This window comes from Cydia fagiglandana, chromosome 8, assembly GCF_963556715.1.
Source record: "Cydia fagiglandana chromosome 8, ilCydFagi1.1, whole genome shotgun sequence".
In the NCBI taxonomy this organism is placed as follows: domain Eukaryota; kingdom Metazoa; phylum Arthropoda; class Insecta; order Lepidoptera; family Tortricidae; genus Cydia; species Cydia fagiglandana.
The window spans coordinates 565,935-583,788 of NC_085939.1; positions in this window are offsets into that span (position 1 = coordinate 565,935).

Below are 17,854 nucleotides of genomic sequence, written 5' to 3' on the forward strand. Positions count from 1 at the left end.
TTCCCATTTTAAAACTCTATGTTTAAAAACGGAGTTTTAATAGGGATTATTACTGCAATGTTCTGCCGCCAGAGTGCAGCACTAATTTGTTTAGTAAACCATAGAGTAACATAAACATACTAGGCCTTAGAGTTAGACTGTAAAAAGTCTGCAGCGATTTTGATAGCCCACGCAGTGCAAGTGTCATTTTAAACGTCAAACTTCTATGAAATTATGACGTATAATAACACTTACACTGCGTGGGCTATCAAATCTGTTTAACAGTTTTTTTGACAAGTTTTTACTATGACATTGCATCAAGGCGGTTTGTTTACAGGTGGCCTACCGCGAAACGCGTAAATCGTAATTTCATTATCTGCCTCTCGAACCGAACTTTCGACTGTCGTGTTTCACGGTAGGCAATGTGATTGAGTTAGTGACGCCCTCTACGCAGAGTTTTGCGGAATATTCCCTATTGGTCATACTAAAAGTTGGTAGCGATTAGGTACCGGGTCAGAACTAAGTATGGTCCTACCAATAGAGATGACATTACGAGGATTCCCTGACAATTTATAAGGTAGCTTAACCTACAGTTAATACCAGGTATTAGTAAAAACATAACGTTTCTGTGACTGGGAAAACAATGTGTTATATTAATTATTATTCCTAAAGATTTCCTAGGCTAATATTTAGGTAGGGACTCTATCATCTGATTGAGAGTCGAAAAGTGGTAGACCACTTTCTTGGCTGACAGTACCTGCCTTTTACATCTTTTAGGGTTTCTATTATTTTTTTACAAAAGATTGTTGAGGGTTGCTTTTGTTCTTTTGTCACTTGTCAAGTGTTATTGTTTGTTCACTTGTTCCTGTATTGCCGGTAGTTTGGGTTATGATGGCCCCAACATGCCGGCTTGCGATTACCGCAGCCGGTGATGTCAGTGCGGTGTTGTAATAGAATTATGTACACACTTCATGCGCTCTTTCTCTGACAGCGATGCTGCTGAAGCACTTGTAGGGTTTTGCTTCAGTTCTTTTGACGCAATTTCTATATTATATTAGGGTTAGATTTGTTAGCACTACTACCATTACCTTGATTGTAACCGTACTAATTTCCGAATTTTTAAATCAATACTTTGCCGTTTTTAAAGTACCACTAAATGTCTGAAAATACTTGTTGAGTTAATAAGAAAATAATATAGGTAAGGTGTATTCGGGTAATACCGAATGTCGGATAATTCCGAAATTCAGATGAAAATCACCCTTAATTCCGTCATAATAAAAGTCTCATTTCGGAATTATCCGACAGTTTTCGACATTCGGAATTACCCGAGTAAACCTTATGGTTGTTTATGTTATAGTAATAAGGTGGACGCAACATTCGAAATATACGAATTCAGACCGCTTAGGCTGCGGTCGTACTGCAGACGCCGCACGCAGCCGACAACGTCACGTCGCACGCAGCGTCTGAATGGTGTGTTCGAGAATGCTCGGGAGTGGTCGTTTTCGCTCGCTGCGTGCGGCGTCCCCCCGCCACCACCATTCAGACGCTGCGTGCGACGTGACGTTGTCGGCTGCGTGCGGCGTCTGCAGTACGACCGCAGCCTTAGAATGGATGACTAACTTTGAAAATTACGGTTGACAAAGTACCTATAGTAATCGACAGGATTCAGGTAATAGGTACTTAAGTACCTACATTTTTTGCAGTGTAAGAATTTAAAATAGAATAGAATAGAAAATTTCACAAAAACGTATCAATATTTATATACTTATCTGTAAATCAATATTTAGCTAGGTACATTATCTTTGTGGACTTTAGAATTTAGACTGCTTTTGTTTTTTCTTTATTAAATATGTTACAGTTAATAAAGTAATGTGTTTCCAGAAAACATAGACATTGATAACAGGATAAAAAAATATTAGATAATATGTGTGATTACCATCCTACCTGCTTGTATTGAAAAGACGTGAATTCATCCCGAAAGGCGCAGAAGGGTTATTATAATTCGGGTGTAGGCTTTATTCTTCGATTCAACTGGGACGGCTATGCCATAACTTTAGAATGGGAGCTGTTTTACTATTTTAAAGGATAATTTCCAGTAAAATCCACTTCAAATTGGTGCAATGTTGATATTTTCAACCTATACAAGACAGCTGATGGCAAATTGAATAGGTACATCCATATAGGATCCATAAGTGGTACCTAAAAGATAGACAATTTATACTTATTTCTACGCCAATAGGCGACTAACCCGTAATTGTACTGAAAACATTTTAAAAACACGCTACAATGTCAGTTGCTATATCTGGATGCCTATTATATTATCCTGTGCATAATTTGCATAATAACAAAAGTGGCGGTGTAGTGAGCAATTTTGCCGATGCCACTTGTTATGTAGCCCGTAAGTCGACACCTTGCGTCGCAGAGCGTGAGAAGACGCAACCCTTCTCTGGACCGGCTCACAGGTGTAAAAATTGTTTCGAGTCACGCCCTGCGACCCCTTTGCAGCAACAGGTAGTGAGTTCTTTTTGTGTTCTAATTCCTTATTAGTTTATATGAATTGTGTATACATACGTATTACATAGATTCGACTTCTGTCCTACAGCTAACGCTTTTTTTACTCCGAGTTCGTCTCTTGTACAAATCGTTGTCCGATATGAGCAAACAAAGATGCCAATCAAATCAACTATGGTTCTTATCAGCCTATTATGGATGAATTTATAGGCCGGTATTGTACCGAGGACTTCGAGATTAGATTTTTTTATTTCTGACATACAGATTAAAGCTAAGCGGGAAGAATTTAGGATATTGACCCGCCTACTGTTCTTATCTCTATCGCACGCGCATAATTATATCGTTGTCGCTGTGCGAGCGGGACTTCAATGTAATTATGCGCGTGCGATAGAGATAGGAAATGGGGGGTCGATGTACGAAATTTTTCGTGCTTATCTTTAGCCGCGACCGTCCCGGTCGAAGTTTGCCCGGCGGGGTGGGGACCCCGCACCCGAGGTGCGCGCACGCTACATCCTTGTTATTACCGCAATTTCTATTGCTTGTTTGTTAGTGACGCAACTATTATGTCAGTTCGTATTACAGTTGAGCTCCTAGACATCGTGCTTTGGATTGGTGTAGAGTCGATTCTAAATATGTGTTTTATTCGGATATCCATAAAATTAAAAAATCATTCATGGGTAATTGTGTAAGATTTTATAATAAACTTCCAAACCATATTACTGAATTATCAATTAATAAATTTAAAAATTATGTAAAGCGTAAACTTATTTCTAAAGCTTATTATACCACACAAGACTACATGAGTGATAAAACAACGTGGGATTAATGGTGACTCGAAATAGATAACTCAATGTATGTACTTTTTTGTTAAGTTTTATTGACATTTGTTATTGACATTTAGATTTTATTCTAGAAACATTCTAGACTAGTATTTTTTTATACAATTTTTTTTTATGTTTGACGATCTTTTTGTGAAATTCTTAGTATTAAATTTGATCTGTATAATAATCCAATATTACTATGGAATAATATTAACTTCAATAAATTGCTCTGATAATTAGCTTAAGATAATATATTATTATGTAAAACGTTCATAAGTGCTTGTTACTAGGCCTACATGAATAAAGTATTTTTGACTTTGACTTTGACTTTATCATTTGTAAGTAATTTTGTATGTCATAGGTACTTAAGTATAGACTACATGTACTTCTTACGTTTTTATTTGTGCTTTATTGTATTTATTTAATGTAGTTTTATAGCTTCGAATAGTTTTTATCTCTAAATAATGTCTCGAGTTCTTAGTTACCTACTTGTTTATCGTCGCCTCGTCCCGGTACTTAGTGCATTATTAGTATTTATAACATAGCAAACTACCTACAGCATAATGCCTGCTCTGTCTTTGATGAGAGCAAATTAAAGGAACGCGCGGCAGCTGTTACTAACTATGTATTAACTACTCTGCAGTATAACTACGAACCTATACTACACAGAGGCGTAGCTAGAGGATATGGCGCCCGGGGCAGGCACCAAATTTGCGCCCCCCCCCTCCCCCCCAAACGAAATGAACTAACGAAAGAGTTACTTTTTTACTTATTACTTACAGTTTACTTTTAATTGAGACAAAAGTGTTTTTAGTACATCGGTGGCTAACAAGCTTACGACCCACCTGATGGTCAGCGGTCACATGCGCGTTGCCGACCATTTTAAAACTTATACACTTATTTTTTGGAGATCTCCTTAGACTTAAAGGTTCCATATCGCTTGTGAGTTTGGGATCGTAGACTATTCACAGGTACAGCGCGCCTTTGGACTGATTTGAAGGGTCCAAGGTGGCATCCAGATGCTCCTGCCCAAAGGTGACAGCAGTACTCAATAAATGGGATCTGTCTACCCCAGAGTAAAGTATCGCCTCCCTTTATTGAGCACACCGAGTTTTTTTTTGGATACGAGCGCAGCCTACCCAGCAAGGTGGCTACGAAATTATTGGACGTCACTGATGGAGATCTCAACACCGAGGCTCCCAATACTCCCTGACATGGGAAGGCTTGTGCCTTGAAAAATGAGGTTTTCTTAGCCCTAAACGCGCAAAATTGAGTCTTGGTGGGATTGAATTGGACTAGTTTGTCCCGATCCCACATCGAAACCTGACACAGATTTTTCACGACATTCTAGTATCACAGAACGAGCGATGTTATCACGGCATGTCTTATACAGGGTGGTCCAAACCTTGACGACCATAATTTTTTTAAATTTCTCACGCTGTGGGCTATCAGAATATGTACGTTAGCCGACGTTTCGTAGTTTTCGAATTATGATTTTTATTACTTTTAACGTTTGTTAAGAAATTCTGGGGTGAAGATTTAATTTAAAAAAAAAACTATTGAACTTTATTGTTTCTTTTTGTAACATAATCCTTGACCAACGGCGCAGTTGCTAAAACAACAGCATCCTCACTTGGCTGAGTTGAGCTGAGTTCAAGCTTAGATGTTGCCCTTACCTAAATAAAAAAAAAAAAAATAATGATAAAATACAAGCGATTTGAAGGACTTTTTGTTATTTTAGAAACTGCTAGACCCTAAGTTTTTTTAAAAGGTCAAAAAAGTGATACTTAATAGTCCTAATTTTTCAGAGTCGCCGGTCAAAGGAACTGAGGTGGAAAGCTTCCAAATTAGTAATTCATTAAAAAAGTCCTCTTTTGTTATTTCTACTATTATTTTATGGTGTCACTTCCCCATCGCTATTTCATGTTATATGTGCAAATACCACGAACATGTATTAGAAGACATAAAAGCAAAGCAAAGCTTCACCCCGGAATTTCTTAACAAAAGTTAAAAGTTAAACTCGTAAACTACGAAAAATCGGCTAATCATGGGGTATATACACCGTGTTTTTTTTTTATTTCCGTTAATTTCAAGGGTGCATTCCTGAGCTTAAATCAAGTAATTTTCTCAATGACACCAATATTCTAATTAACTCCATTTCGGAGATAATCAATATTTTTTTTTTTCCTATAGTGCCTCTACAAGCGTGTACACTTGCCTTAGGGCCGCTTTACATATTGATTAGTGTTTAGAATGAGTTCATACATTTGCTACTAAACTTAAGTACAATCTCAGTCGATCAATGTTCGAAATGACATTGTTATGTCATAGATTTCAATTGTTTGGTTGAGTTAAATGTAATGCCTGTATTACAACAACGCTATATGCTACATTTAATTACTTTTGAAACTCAAAAAAATTACAAAAAAAATATTTTTTTTGAAAATTAACTATGCCATTTAGTTATCTAAAACGTACTTAACCATACCCCGAAGTTAACGGAATTCAATAAAAACACGGTGTATATTCTGATATACCCACGACGACGATACTAAAAAAAATTTTTGGACGTCAAGGTTTGGCCCATCCTGTATACAGGTTGGCTAAAAAATGACTGCATTTTCCTTGCCAGGAAGATTTTGGGATTACACCTACTGAGCAAGTCGCGAAAAAAAATTTGGCTGTGTCCTACATTTTGGCTGGTCCATTTTCTATGGGAGGTATTTTGCCCATTTTGGCGCCCCCCCCCTTGGACGGCGCCCGGGGCACGTGCCCCCTCCAACCCCCCCCTAGTTACGCCTCTGATACTACATACTTATAATGAATATCGTTTAACATTTTTTTACATTCGTTAATATCCCAATCTATATGGCCAGGCCACTAACGCCACGTTGGGCACACTATTACGTGTCCAAATATACGGTAATCTTCTAAGCAATTAAATATGTATTAATATCCGCTTACTCCAATTGCTTAGGAAGGTATACGCAATTTCCGGCTAAATAATCATAATTAATTAAAATGTGTACCGTAAGGAAATTATGCTCCAACAGTTGTTATATACTTATTTTTACTCATTTAAGTGTTACATGACATGATACAATAATTTCAAATTTAAATTAATTTTCGCAATTATTTTACTATTCAGTGCCCGAAGAGTGACAGATGGAATCGGTGTCTGGGCAATAACCACGAAAATCGAAGTTCGCAAATTGCGGGCATTTTTCTCTGTCACTCTAATTACGCCTTCATTGGAGTAAAAGAGAGAGATCACCGCATTTTGCGAATTTCGGTTTTCGCGGTAGCCCCTCTGTTGCTAGCGGGCAGTTTCTCAGGAAACCATAACACCTAGGTAACTTAAGTATAATGTTTCTCCATTTATACTCGTTTTTACACTCAGTATTCTACGAAGCGAAGTGCCCCTTATTATATGCTGAAGTAATATTAAAAATACGTTAATGTCGTTAGATATTAAATGTGAAAACGCATTTTCCGTTAAAAATGTCTTTCCATTAACAAATGTACCATGGTAAAAACTCATTTCAGCTGCCATTAACAAAGAAAGATGTTTTGAATACGTGTCACATCACCCGGAAAACCCCGGCTTTGTCCGAAGTGTGAAAGGGTGCACTCATTAGGAAGATTGCGGGGCGCCAGCCTGCTGCAAAACATTGTCTATGGCCGTGCCGTCGCGTTGACACATTGTCTTTGCCTAGCGCATTAATGTTGCCACCATTATGTACCGCACATGTTCAGGAAGTTTACATTTTCATGGACAAAAGAAACGAGGCTGTAATAAAGAAAGTGCATTCGGGTTAGGTATTACAAAAACACAACACTGTACCTACACTCTTTGTCATAAAAATGAATAGCGTAGATATCCTACCATTTACCATTATTAAAATTAAAAATTAAATAATACAGATACCTTAGGTACTAGGTAGGTAACTCTAAACTTGGCCCGACTCTACATCGCTTTTAGTAAATTACCTACGTTTTCATCTAGATTTATCTGTGCATGGTTAATTGGACTTTGAGCAATACTTTAAATATTGCCCTCATGATGCCTAGTCGCTCATTTAAGAGTGGTGTATATTTAGTTTATCTTCGGCTCATATTACTTAACCACTTATTACAATTCGCTTAACGAACTCGTTCATGAGAATCATTAGGGTCACGTGAGCCGATACGTATCGCATCGCATGGCGCCGGCACCGGCGACGCTCGATGGCAAGAGACAACAAGATGGCGACGAGCAGGAAGTGATGTGATGTAGTTGTAGTGTAGGAAGACGTTCTAGCGTCCTTCAAGGTCACCGGTGTATCCAGCACACACGTTGTTACGCAGCGTCGCTTCGCCGCGTTCTGACGCTGACAAGACTATTGTTTTAAATTCGAGTCGTTTCAGTCACTGGTTCGATCTTAGTAGCAATGAGATGGTTGTTACACATTAGTTTATTAGCTAATAGTCGTCTTAACTCTTAGCGCCACTTGGACCATCCCTCTTTAACCGGTTAAACCTGGAGCTACCATAGTTCAGTACAATTTGACACTGGGTTAACGGGTTAACGCCGGGTTAGTGGGATGGTGCAAGTGACCCTTAGCGCGCTTATCCAACCAAAAATTTGGAATTATATTATCTGATACTGTACGAAAATTTTAGGTAAGCGTTAGTTTCCTGCTACCCAAATGTCTGAAAGTGATCGCTTTTTAGCGATAAAGACAATTATTGTGTTTTACATGAATGCATGTTTTAGTCCTTTCACAACTCACTTCGCACAATACTGCTAAGGGATCATCCATTAATTACGTCACACGGATTTCTAAGTTTTTTGACCCCTCCCCCCTCCTTGTCACACTTTGTCACATTTTGCAAATCCCTCCCCACCTGGTGTGACGTCACATTTTAGGCAATTTTGTTTTCAACGAAATCGGCAATACTAACTCGGCATTAATCTTTTAATAAAAAAATGGAGGATGACCCCTAAGTGTATGTAATGTGTATTTGTTAATTCTGACTATCCCTATTAGCTGTTTATTTATATGAAGTGTTGCTAAAGAAAGTTTTGGGTCAGTAGGGGTAGCAGCGATTCTTAGGAAGCGTATAATAAAATAAAAATAATGCTGTGATATATGTAGACAGTAGGTACTATTTTTGCTTAGGTAGCATTTTTTGCTGCGATCAATTACGACGTCCAGCCCACTTATAAAGGTTCTTTGGAATATTTTGCATTACGCGCTTATATTTGATCCGCTCGCGGGTATTTGCACTATTTATAATGTTCTTCGCATAATGAGTGTGCAATCCGCACATTTATTCTTTTCAATGGCAGGTAACGTTTGTGGGATACAATAGATGCGAATTTCGTTCGGCTAAAATATTAACTTTGGTACAATGGAATACATTATATTTCCAAGTATGGGCCACTTCTTCACTTCCGAACAATAGTTTGAATGGGAAACGAAGTGGTAAACAGTGGTTCCTTCGCAGATCCAGATCGGCGCGGGATGGCCGGCTTTGTGTTCGCGCGTATCGACTCTGCAAGGGCGGGAAACTGCACTAGGGTTGGCACTTATCGTATAGCTACCGTTTATATATAGATCTCACATAGTTTACCGATGGCTGTGCTGTTGTATATCCGAATTACTTTAGGTACTAGTACCGATTACTGCTCACATGCAAAATCATATGACAAAGTCACACGTGGAAGCACGGACGCCTGAAAAAAGCTTCATGACCCCACATTGAGGCCCCCGGAGAGGGAACGTTAAATGCACACGTGATGACGGGACGCGTCGATAGAATTTTTAGTTTTTCAAAATAAATCTGGCTTTATGGTTGATAAATGACAAATTTTATAAGAGTCCTTGAGTTTTCATAATATGTAAGTATATCCAACACATAAGTATGGAGCAGTTTTTCGCTGTTTTTATTTATATTTACTGAATTTTAGTCGCTTTGATGACCCTAACTTACATAATATTGTAACTAAACGGTGCGATAACAACAAAAAATCTACGAGATCGAAATGGATCGGTCCTTTTAAAACGTAGTTCCATCCCGAAGCGATTACAATGCGCAGTCCCCAAGAGGGTGAGCATAGTTTCGCTCTTTTTTATTATGGAAGTTCGTTTTTGTCGAAAAGGTAGAAGCCCATTGACATATATATTACTTCGTAAGGACGCGGTTAACGAGCACTGAAAAGGGGGCCGCTACATGGGTGTGATAATCGCATTTATCACACCACGGCGCTCAGTCGTGTGGCGAGTTGCGCAGTAGAAAGTTGTCACGCAGCATAACGTAAAAATGCCTCATTGCGTTGTAAAAGGGTGCATAAACCATTATCGGAAGTGTGAGAAAAAAGATGGGATCTCATATCTTCGGTAAGTAATTTCCAATTACGTTTATTTATTGCTTAAACCCAATTTTAAACGATAATTTTATTTTATTCTCACGCGCTACTGATGTTCGCTCGTACGTCATAGCGCTAATACATTAACCTTGTAAGGACGTCATTTCTCTTTGGAAGTTATTATGAAGTAGAAATGCATAATGCGTAATTTGTATAAGTAAATTTACTTACGGATATAATTACTGAATTTAAAGTAAGTACCTATTGTCTGTTTTACAGAGTTTGTTCCCGTTTTGTTTTACATAATTATTAAAAACGTTCAAAATAACAAGATCAAGTATTTGTTATTGTTTTATTCGTTGACATAGGGACTTATACGCACTTTAATTTCGGTATATATATTAATTCTTGTCAGGTATAAGTTTTTAATTAAATGTAGTTAAAACTCAAAAAAATTTAATAGGTAAGCGCTAGAAACAAAGCGCGCATTTTCAAACACCGATTAATTCACATCGCTGTATTTATTACTTTTAATTACCTACTTATATTTTTGCATCATGTTTGTATCGCTGTATAGATTCCTTCTTTTTTACTCTACCTGTTTTGCAAGCAAGACACTGATAGAAACAGTTGTTCGCCGCATTTTACGCGCGAAAGCGCGGGAGGTACTTATCGGACTGTAGCTAGTAGCTCGGCCAACTTGTTGACCTTGACTGAGCCGGCTTACACAGGGCGGCACACCGCACGGCGCGAATGTTTAAAATATTGCATTGCCGCCTGAGACGATAATGACATCACAAAATAACGTACCATAACGGAAACTTAGAGGGATAAGTTCGCCTTTGTACTGCCTATCCTGTGCCGTAAATTTGTGTTTTGTACAATAAAGAGTTTATACATACATACAATCTAAGATACATTTTTATGATTTTTAATATATTCTGATTGACATTTGTATTTGAACTGATTATATACTTTACATTTAGTTAAATTTCATCCAATATTATGTAACAAATCTTAACATGTAATTAATTACCTTTAACAATAAAAATATTAACATGAATTCGTTTGAAATATTGCAGATTTCCTTTTGATCCAACACGAAATGAAATTTGGAGCGGTATTATTTTAAAGAAAATATTAAAGATTAAAAGTCATTTGTTAAGAATAATGTAAAAAGAAGAAAACATTTTTGAAACTGCTGTTTCCATATTTTTATAACTTGGCCTTTAAAAACTATTATATTGTCCTTTTTTGATTTTCATTTTCTTCGTTTTAAAGTTTTAACTTTACTGAGTTGTTTATTTAATGCAAACTGTAAAGAAATTTGATTCCCGTAAGGTATACGTACTGGAGCTAGACGCGGTCCCAGTACATGTCATCTTGGAACTTAAGGCATTGTCAATAGAGGTGACAGCAAGGTCACAAAGTGTCATCTATTGGGCATTAGCATGTCGAGCACTAGTACGTTTACCTTACTACATCGCATCCCGGCTTTAAAATTGAATGTTACTACTGATACAAGGCATGAACGTTACATAGAGTCAGACCAAGAATAGTTTGCAGCGGATTTGATAGCCTACGCAGTGCAAGTGTTATTTTATTTTTGTGTGTTTTTATTTGTTATTTAAACTTCTATGAAATTATGACGTATAAATGACATTTGCACTGCGTGGGCGATCAAATTCACTGTAGACTTTTTTTGGTCCGACTCTAATTCAAGTTCCTTGACTTTACATGATGATTGATGACTTGTCAATAATTCGTTTCTTTTAGCATTAGAAAAAAAGTAAGCAATCTTAATGTGCCCTTATATTGACAATCACTTTTGGAAATAGTCACGGAAAATGTGTAACAGTTATAAATCATTTATTTATTTACATTCTTCTGCTTTCATAAAGAATAGTAAGTAATTTTTAAGAAGCGCTTTTCTATAAAAGACACGTCAAGATTGTTTACCTCTTTTCTAATGTACCTACGAACGTAACAAATTATAGCTAGAAACGTCCATAAATCCATCTTATGCGTTTTAACCAGTAAAGAGTCACTAGCCACGGACCACGGACTCATGCTATTCCATATTTTTCTACATTATTAGCGATCCGCCCCGGCTTCGCACAGGTTAACAAATTACACACCAAAACCTTCCTCAAGAATTATTGATAGGTGAAACAGTATGAAAATCCGTTCAGTAGTCGTTTATCACGAACATAAGTACTAACAATCAAACAGACAGACGCGGCGGGGTGCTTTGTTTTATAAGGTGTAGTATTGTCACATTACACCAACATTTTAACACAATACATATACACGTACATCTTAATACAATAAATATCGTTTTAATTAACCATAAACTTATTCGACGCTCCTGTGATATAAACCGCGAATAAACTTAACAAGCCGTGTACGCCCATACAAAGTTATCGCGTCGAGCGTCGAGCGTCGAGCTTACGTAGTTGTACGCAGCGTGTAACAGATGGCGCTTTTTTGCTGACATGAAGATCGCAACAGGCAATTCGTATGCATGCGCTCATCCATAGTTTATATCTATGTAGAAGCCGTACCGTTGAAAGTTCAAACGAGCCTTTATTGCATTCCAAAGGTTAAAAAACAATGTCTCTATATGTGTATGTAGTTGTAATATTTTACCGCAGGAGCACAACACTATGAGTAGGGTCTAATGTTATTTGGTAAGGTCAGCTCTGCTCTAGACCTGGAATGACACCCGCCGTGCTGTGCCCAGACAAAGCGAGATGACATTCACAGTGTCCATACCTCTCTTAAAATTGTCTTGCTGGCTATGGGCACGACTATGTCCTATAATACAAAAATTTTAACACATGGTCATGTCCTATTAATAAGCTAGATCTACGAGGACTCATATTTTTATTTCGCTTCTTTTGGAATGGGAAATAGGTTGCTTTCATTTTTTACATTAAGTACCTATGTAATAGTTGTGTTCATATCCTTTACAAGCAAAAGGAACGTAACGCCGGCGTCTTCCGAGACATTGTTCCGCAGGATTTACCATTCCATCAGCAGTCCTTTATGTTTCGACGAATAATAAAGTTCCCTTTAAGCTTTTCAAGCTTTTATACTTATTCCTTTAGCCGCAGCTCTTTTAAATACTGAACTATTTGAACATCCTATTATGGTTTAAGAACCCTTCGTTAATACTGGTGTTGGTTTATACTTAATTGCTTCTTAATAACATGGTCTTAATTTGCCTGGATATATGTATTGTTTTTGTACTTATGCCAGTATATCAATTTGAATATAAGTAGACATCGGTTAGACATGTTTTTGGTAGGTATTAGGTAAGAACTATTAATACTGTTATATAATCTGTGGTATGAGTAGAAGCAGTAGATGGACTGCGACACTGCATTTATTAACCTGTATGCCGATAGGATGCTCAGGTTGGAATGCAGCGACACTACCTGCCATAACCGTAACAAGGGCGTGGTTAACAGCCATTACTGTAGATCAGAACAGATATGTGACTGTGTAGCTTTGCCGACGTATTGTCTGCTCGCTCCATCACATCCCAAAGGATTCCTGATCGTTATAATTCCGGCGAGCATTTCCATAAAAATCATTCCTGATCGTTATCTTCGTGAACAGGTCGGTTTATTTTTTTCGTGCGTCATTTATTATCTGTAAGGGTACAAAAACGTCAGCATCTCTAAAGCGCCGCGGCGTCCCTTCCCTTCCAGGAAGCGCAGTATTTGTTTGACACCGGCTCGTGAGACAGAGGGCAGTGGGCAGGGACGGGACCGGCCACTTCGCCGAATGTCCGCTTGGTCGACTCCTGCGACTATGAGGTGTGAACTCACAGGTTTTGCACACGATCGCTGATAAGATCCATTAAGATTTCGTCACATTTCGTCACACGATTTATGTTATCTTACAATTAGGTATTTTACGTTAACTGAAATTAGAGAGAAGTGTAATGTACTGTGCAATACACTTATATCTATTAGTTTCAATATCATATAGTTATGTTATAAGCAGTGATAAAAGTGATAAGATAGTGTATCTCCCTACTATTTAATTTAATTGAGCTAGACCAAGACAAGTCTGCAACGATTTTGATAGCATACGCAGTGCAAGTGTTATTTATAGGTACGTCATAATTTCATAGAAGTTTGTCGTTTAATTTAACACTTGCACTGTGTGGGCTATCAAAATCGTTGTAGACTTGTCTTGGTCTAACTCTACGAACATAAGCAGTATTTTAGGACTATGAAAAGGAAGGTAGGTAGGTACCTACCTATATAATCTGTTTTTTAAACGACTAGGTAAGTACCTCAGTCGTCATCCTGGCTTATCTGTTACGGTCTTTTTTATCGTTCACGGTGAAGGCTGTATTGTCAATAACAAACAGTGTTCAGTATCCCGTAAGTAACTGTTTTCCTTATCGCGGATTATACATTCGCAGGTATAGTGGGTATACTAAAGGGTTATATTAAAGCTTTAATGTTTAGTTAACCAAGCATCAGTTCGGAAAGCGATATTACGGCCTTATAAACTGACAGTTCAGAGGCTTCCTATGAGTGTAACCGTCGTTGCGCAATTCCCACAGGGTATCAAAAGCAAATACCTTCCTTTGAATCAGGACACAATGGCAGGGCAAGAGTCAGGTAAAACTCCTAACGCCGGGGGGTCTATCGCAGAAGTTTTATATTTCCGCTTCTTTGTGATGTCCCTAGGGCCAATTAATAATTTCTCTGGATGACCGGAGTCATTGTCGCCGCCCCCGCGCCCGCGCCCCGCCCGCCTGTTGCACACTGCGCTCCAAGATTGATGAACTCCCTGCAATTGTTGCACGTTTATAAACTGATTTTTTTTCTAATTCTCAAACGGCGTTATGGGCGTTGTTCTCCATTGTGGTTACGCTTCTCAAAGATTTCGCTTGAATTTGAGTGACAGTGAATTTTATTCATAAGCAGTCATTGAGATAACAGTGCCGGTCCCAAACAGTCGTAGTGTGCATAAATTAGCCGCAATAAACGTGAATATAGCGCCACATTGTTGTATTTTAATTTATAATCGTTAAATCAATGTTAATAAGGTTAAGTCAAAGTGATCTAAATAACTAGCATAATTAAAAATGTTTTATTTTTATTTTATCGAAAATAAATTTGTAAGTTTTGCAATCGCGTTGACTTCTGTCTTGTTGGTAATGATGTTATGATTTTTACTTAAATTTTGACGGCGGTTGTGAATATAAATCATTAAGTCATAACTGATACATTGCTTCTGAAACAAAATAAGTAGTTATACTGTTTTTATAGTTCTATTGCTTTTCGGATGCAGATGAGATCTAGTACCCAGTTACCTGAAAGTCCTGTTTTATCTACCCATGTTCAACTAGGTATATCAGGATGTAAAGGTACATACAGTTATTATTAGCTGTTATTGGTTTTTCATACCCGTTAATGGCCCAGCTCAAGATGTTTTCCGCATTATTGTGCGAGTGTCTGCCCGCCGCTTCTTTTGTCTTTTTGTTAACAACTTGTCCGCTCGCGGACTCGGTATTTCCTGTTTGCGAAATTAAATTCAAATATATGCATACTTTTTGTCGACCAGTCCACGGGGCAGTCACTAGTGGCGTCAGCAATACTAATACAACTGGATTGGATTGAATTTTAATAGTTTTAGTGGAATATCACCTGACCTGTGATAACATTTTTGTTTAAATGTGAGTGATGTAATTCCTAAAACAAGTGCTATGATATGTCCTAAAGTTAGGTAGTCAAGTCGGTCTCTCTCCTGATGACACATCGGAAGATTTCTCGGTATGATAGATATTCAGCTCCCATGTTCCATTCACCTAGTCCGGCGGACTGGAGCTGGCGCGCCGCCGATGGTCATGGCACGCGGTCCCACCCCGCTTCGCAAGTGTCACCCGCGTAGCGGTTCGACTTGCACTCTACTTGTGTTTTTAATTGCCCCTTCGTAAGTAGACGCACTAACTGTAATGGAATTATAACTGATCGCGTTGACATTTAAGTAGTTTTTGCTGTTGCGCTTATTAAACATCTAGTGATACAAACATGTGACGTTCCATATGTTTAATAGAACTGACGTGTCCTAAAATCGATCTTACCTATTCCTAACAACGTTATCTGCCAGTCAATATTTTGTAAAAATACATTTTTTTTTTTTTTTTTTTTCCCTAGCCTATTTCAGTGTCCCACTGCTGGGCAAAGGCCTCTCCCCTTAATTTCCACGACTCCCGATTTGGTGCTTCCTCCGGCCAGTTGTTCAGGAAGCTGTCCAGGTCATCTCGCCATCTCCGTTTGGGCCTGCCGCGGCCACGTCCCTCTACCGGCATCCACTTGGTGGCTAAGCTAGCCCACCTCTCCGGATGCATGCGGTAGACGTGACCGGCCCAGTCCCATTTGAGCCTAGCGGTTTTCTCGCCTACGTCAGCAATGCGGGTTTTGAAGCGCAGCGTGGTGTTTCTTATGTGATCAGTTAGTTTAACACCTAGAATACTGCGCTCCATGGCGCGTTGGCAAACCTTCAGTTTGGACTTCTGAATCTCTGTGAGTGACCAAGTTTGAGCGCCGTAGGTTAGAACAGGCAGAATACATATGTCAACGAGTTTGCGCTTCAGTGACATAGGAAGGTCGCCCTTCATCAGCTCCTTCATGGACCAGTAGCTCTTCCAGGCATTTTGAACACGGCGCTCAACTTCCTTGTCTTGCCTGTTACTGAAAGAGACTAGCTGGCCCAAGTAGATGTACTCGTCAACATAGTGTATGATCTGCCCGTCCACCTCGACACTACTACGTTCCTTGCTATTGGTCATCACTTGAGTCTTTGCGCGATTCATTTGAAGTCCAACCTGAAGGCTTGCGTTGCTCAGATCTTGGAGCATTTGCTGTAGTTCTGCTGCAGAAGGGGCAAAGAGAACAATGTCGTCGGCGAAACGAAGATTTGATAGCCTTCTGTCACCGACGACTATTCCCTTAGCCTCCCAGGAAACCGCCAGGCTCTTGAAAACTTCTTCGAGGGTGCTTGTGAATAGTTTAGGAGACAGCGGATCACCCTGTTTAACACCTCGTTGTATAGGGAACGACGGACCGGAGTACTGAAGTTTTATATCGGCGGTGCTATTGCTGTATATATTTTTGATTAAGTTTATATAGGTGGGATGAATATTTTGATTTATTAGTGCGGTTACTATGGCAGAATGGGTTATGCTATCAAATGCTTTTCTGTAATCAACAAATGCTAAATACAGGGGGATCTTAAATTCATTATGCTTTTCAATGATTTGGTTGAGTGTGTGGAGGTGGTCGGTGGTGGAAAATCCGGGACGAAAGCCAGCCTGTTCGGGGGGTTGATGTCGATCGAGTTGCCCAGCAATGCGACACTCGATGACTTTAATAAATATTTTATAAATATGAGACACCAGACTGATAGGTCGATAGTTGCCTATGTCGAACTTATCGCCTTTCTTGTACAAGAGTATCATATTAGAATGAAGCAGTTTTTGGGGGAATTTTCCTGTTTTTAAGATGTTGTTGAATAATTTGGTGAGGGGAAGTGAAAGGTTGGTCTTTCCGAAAACTAGTTCTTCCGTGCTAATCCCGTCCACTCCAGGGCTTTTGTCGAACTTCATCGTGGACATGGCTTTACCCACTTCCTCGCTTGTGATGGGAGAGATAGTTTCAGCGCAGTAATACTCTGGTGTGCTATTTGCGTTGGATGGATCCGAATATAGGGATGAATAGAATTGTGTGCAGATGTCCATAATTTTGCTCCTGTCACTATGCTTTTGACCGTTTTCATCCTCTAAGCTGGTGATCCATGATTTGCCTTTCGTTATTCCATTTTTTGCGGTTCTAAGTGATCTGTTATTGATAAGTGCTGTTGCGACTAGATTAGTGTTGTGGTTGCGAAGGTCGGTCCGGATGCTTCGTTTAGTCTTCCTGTCTATTGCACGGTACTCAGCAGAGCCTATTTCGAAACTAGTCCGCTCTTTTATTAAATTCTTTGTGGCAGTCGACAATACAGTGCGTTTCTTTTGGATGGTCTTGATTTTACTATTCGCGGATTGAACTGCTTTCAAAATGTTGTCATATTGAGTTTCTGTATCGTCGACGTCTAAGTTCAATGTGCTAAATTTGTTTTGCAGTTCCAAATTATACTGATCATAGTTGGCTGTTAGTGTGGC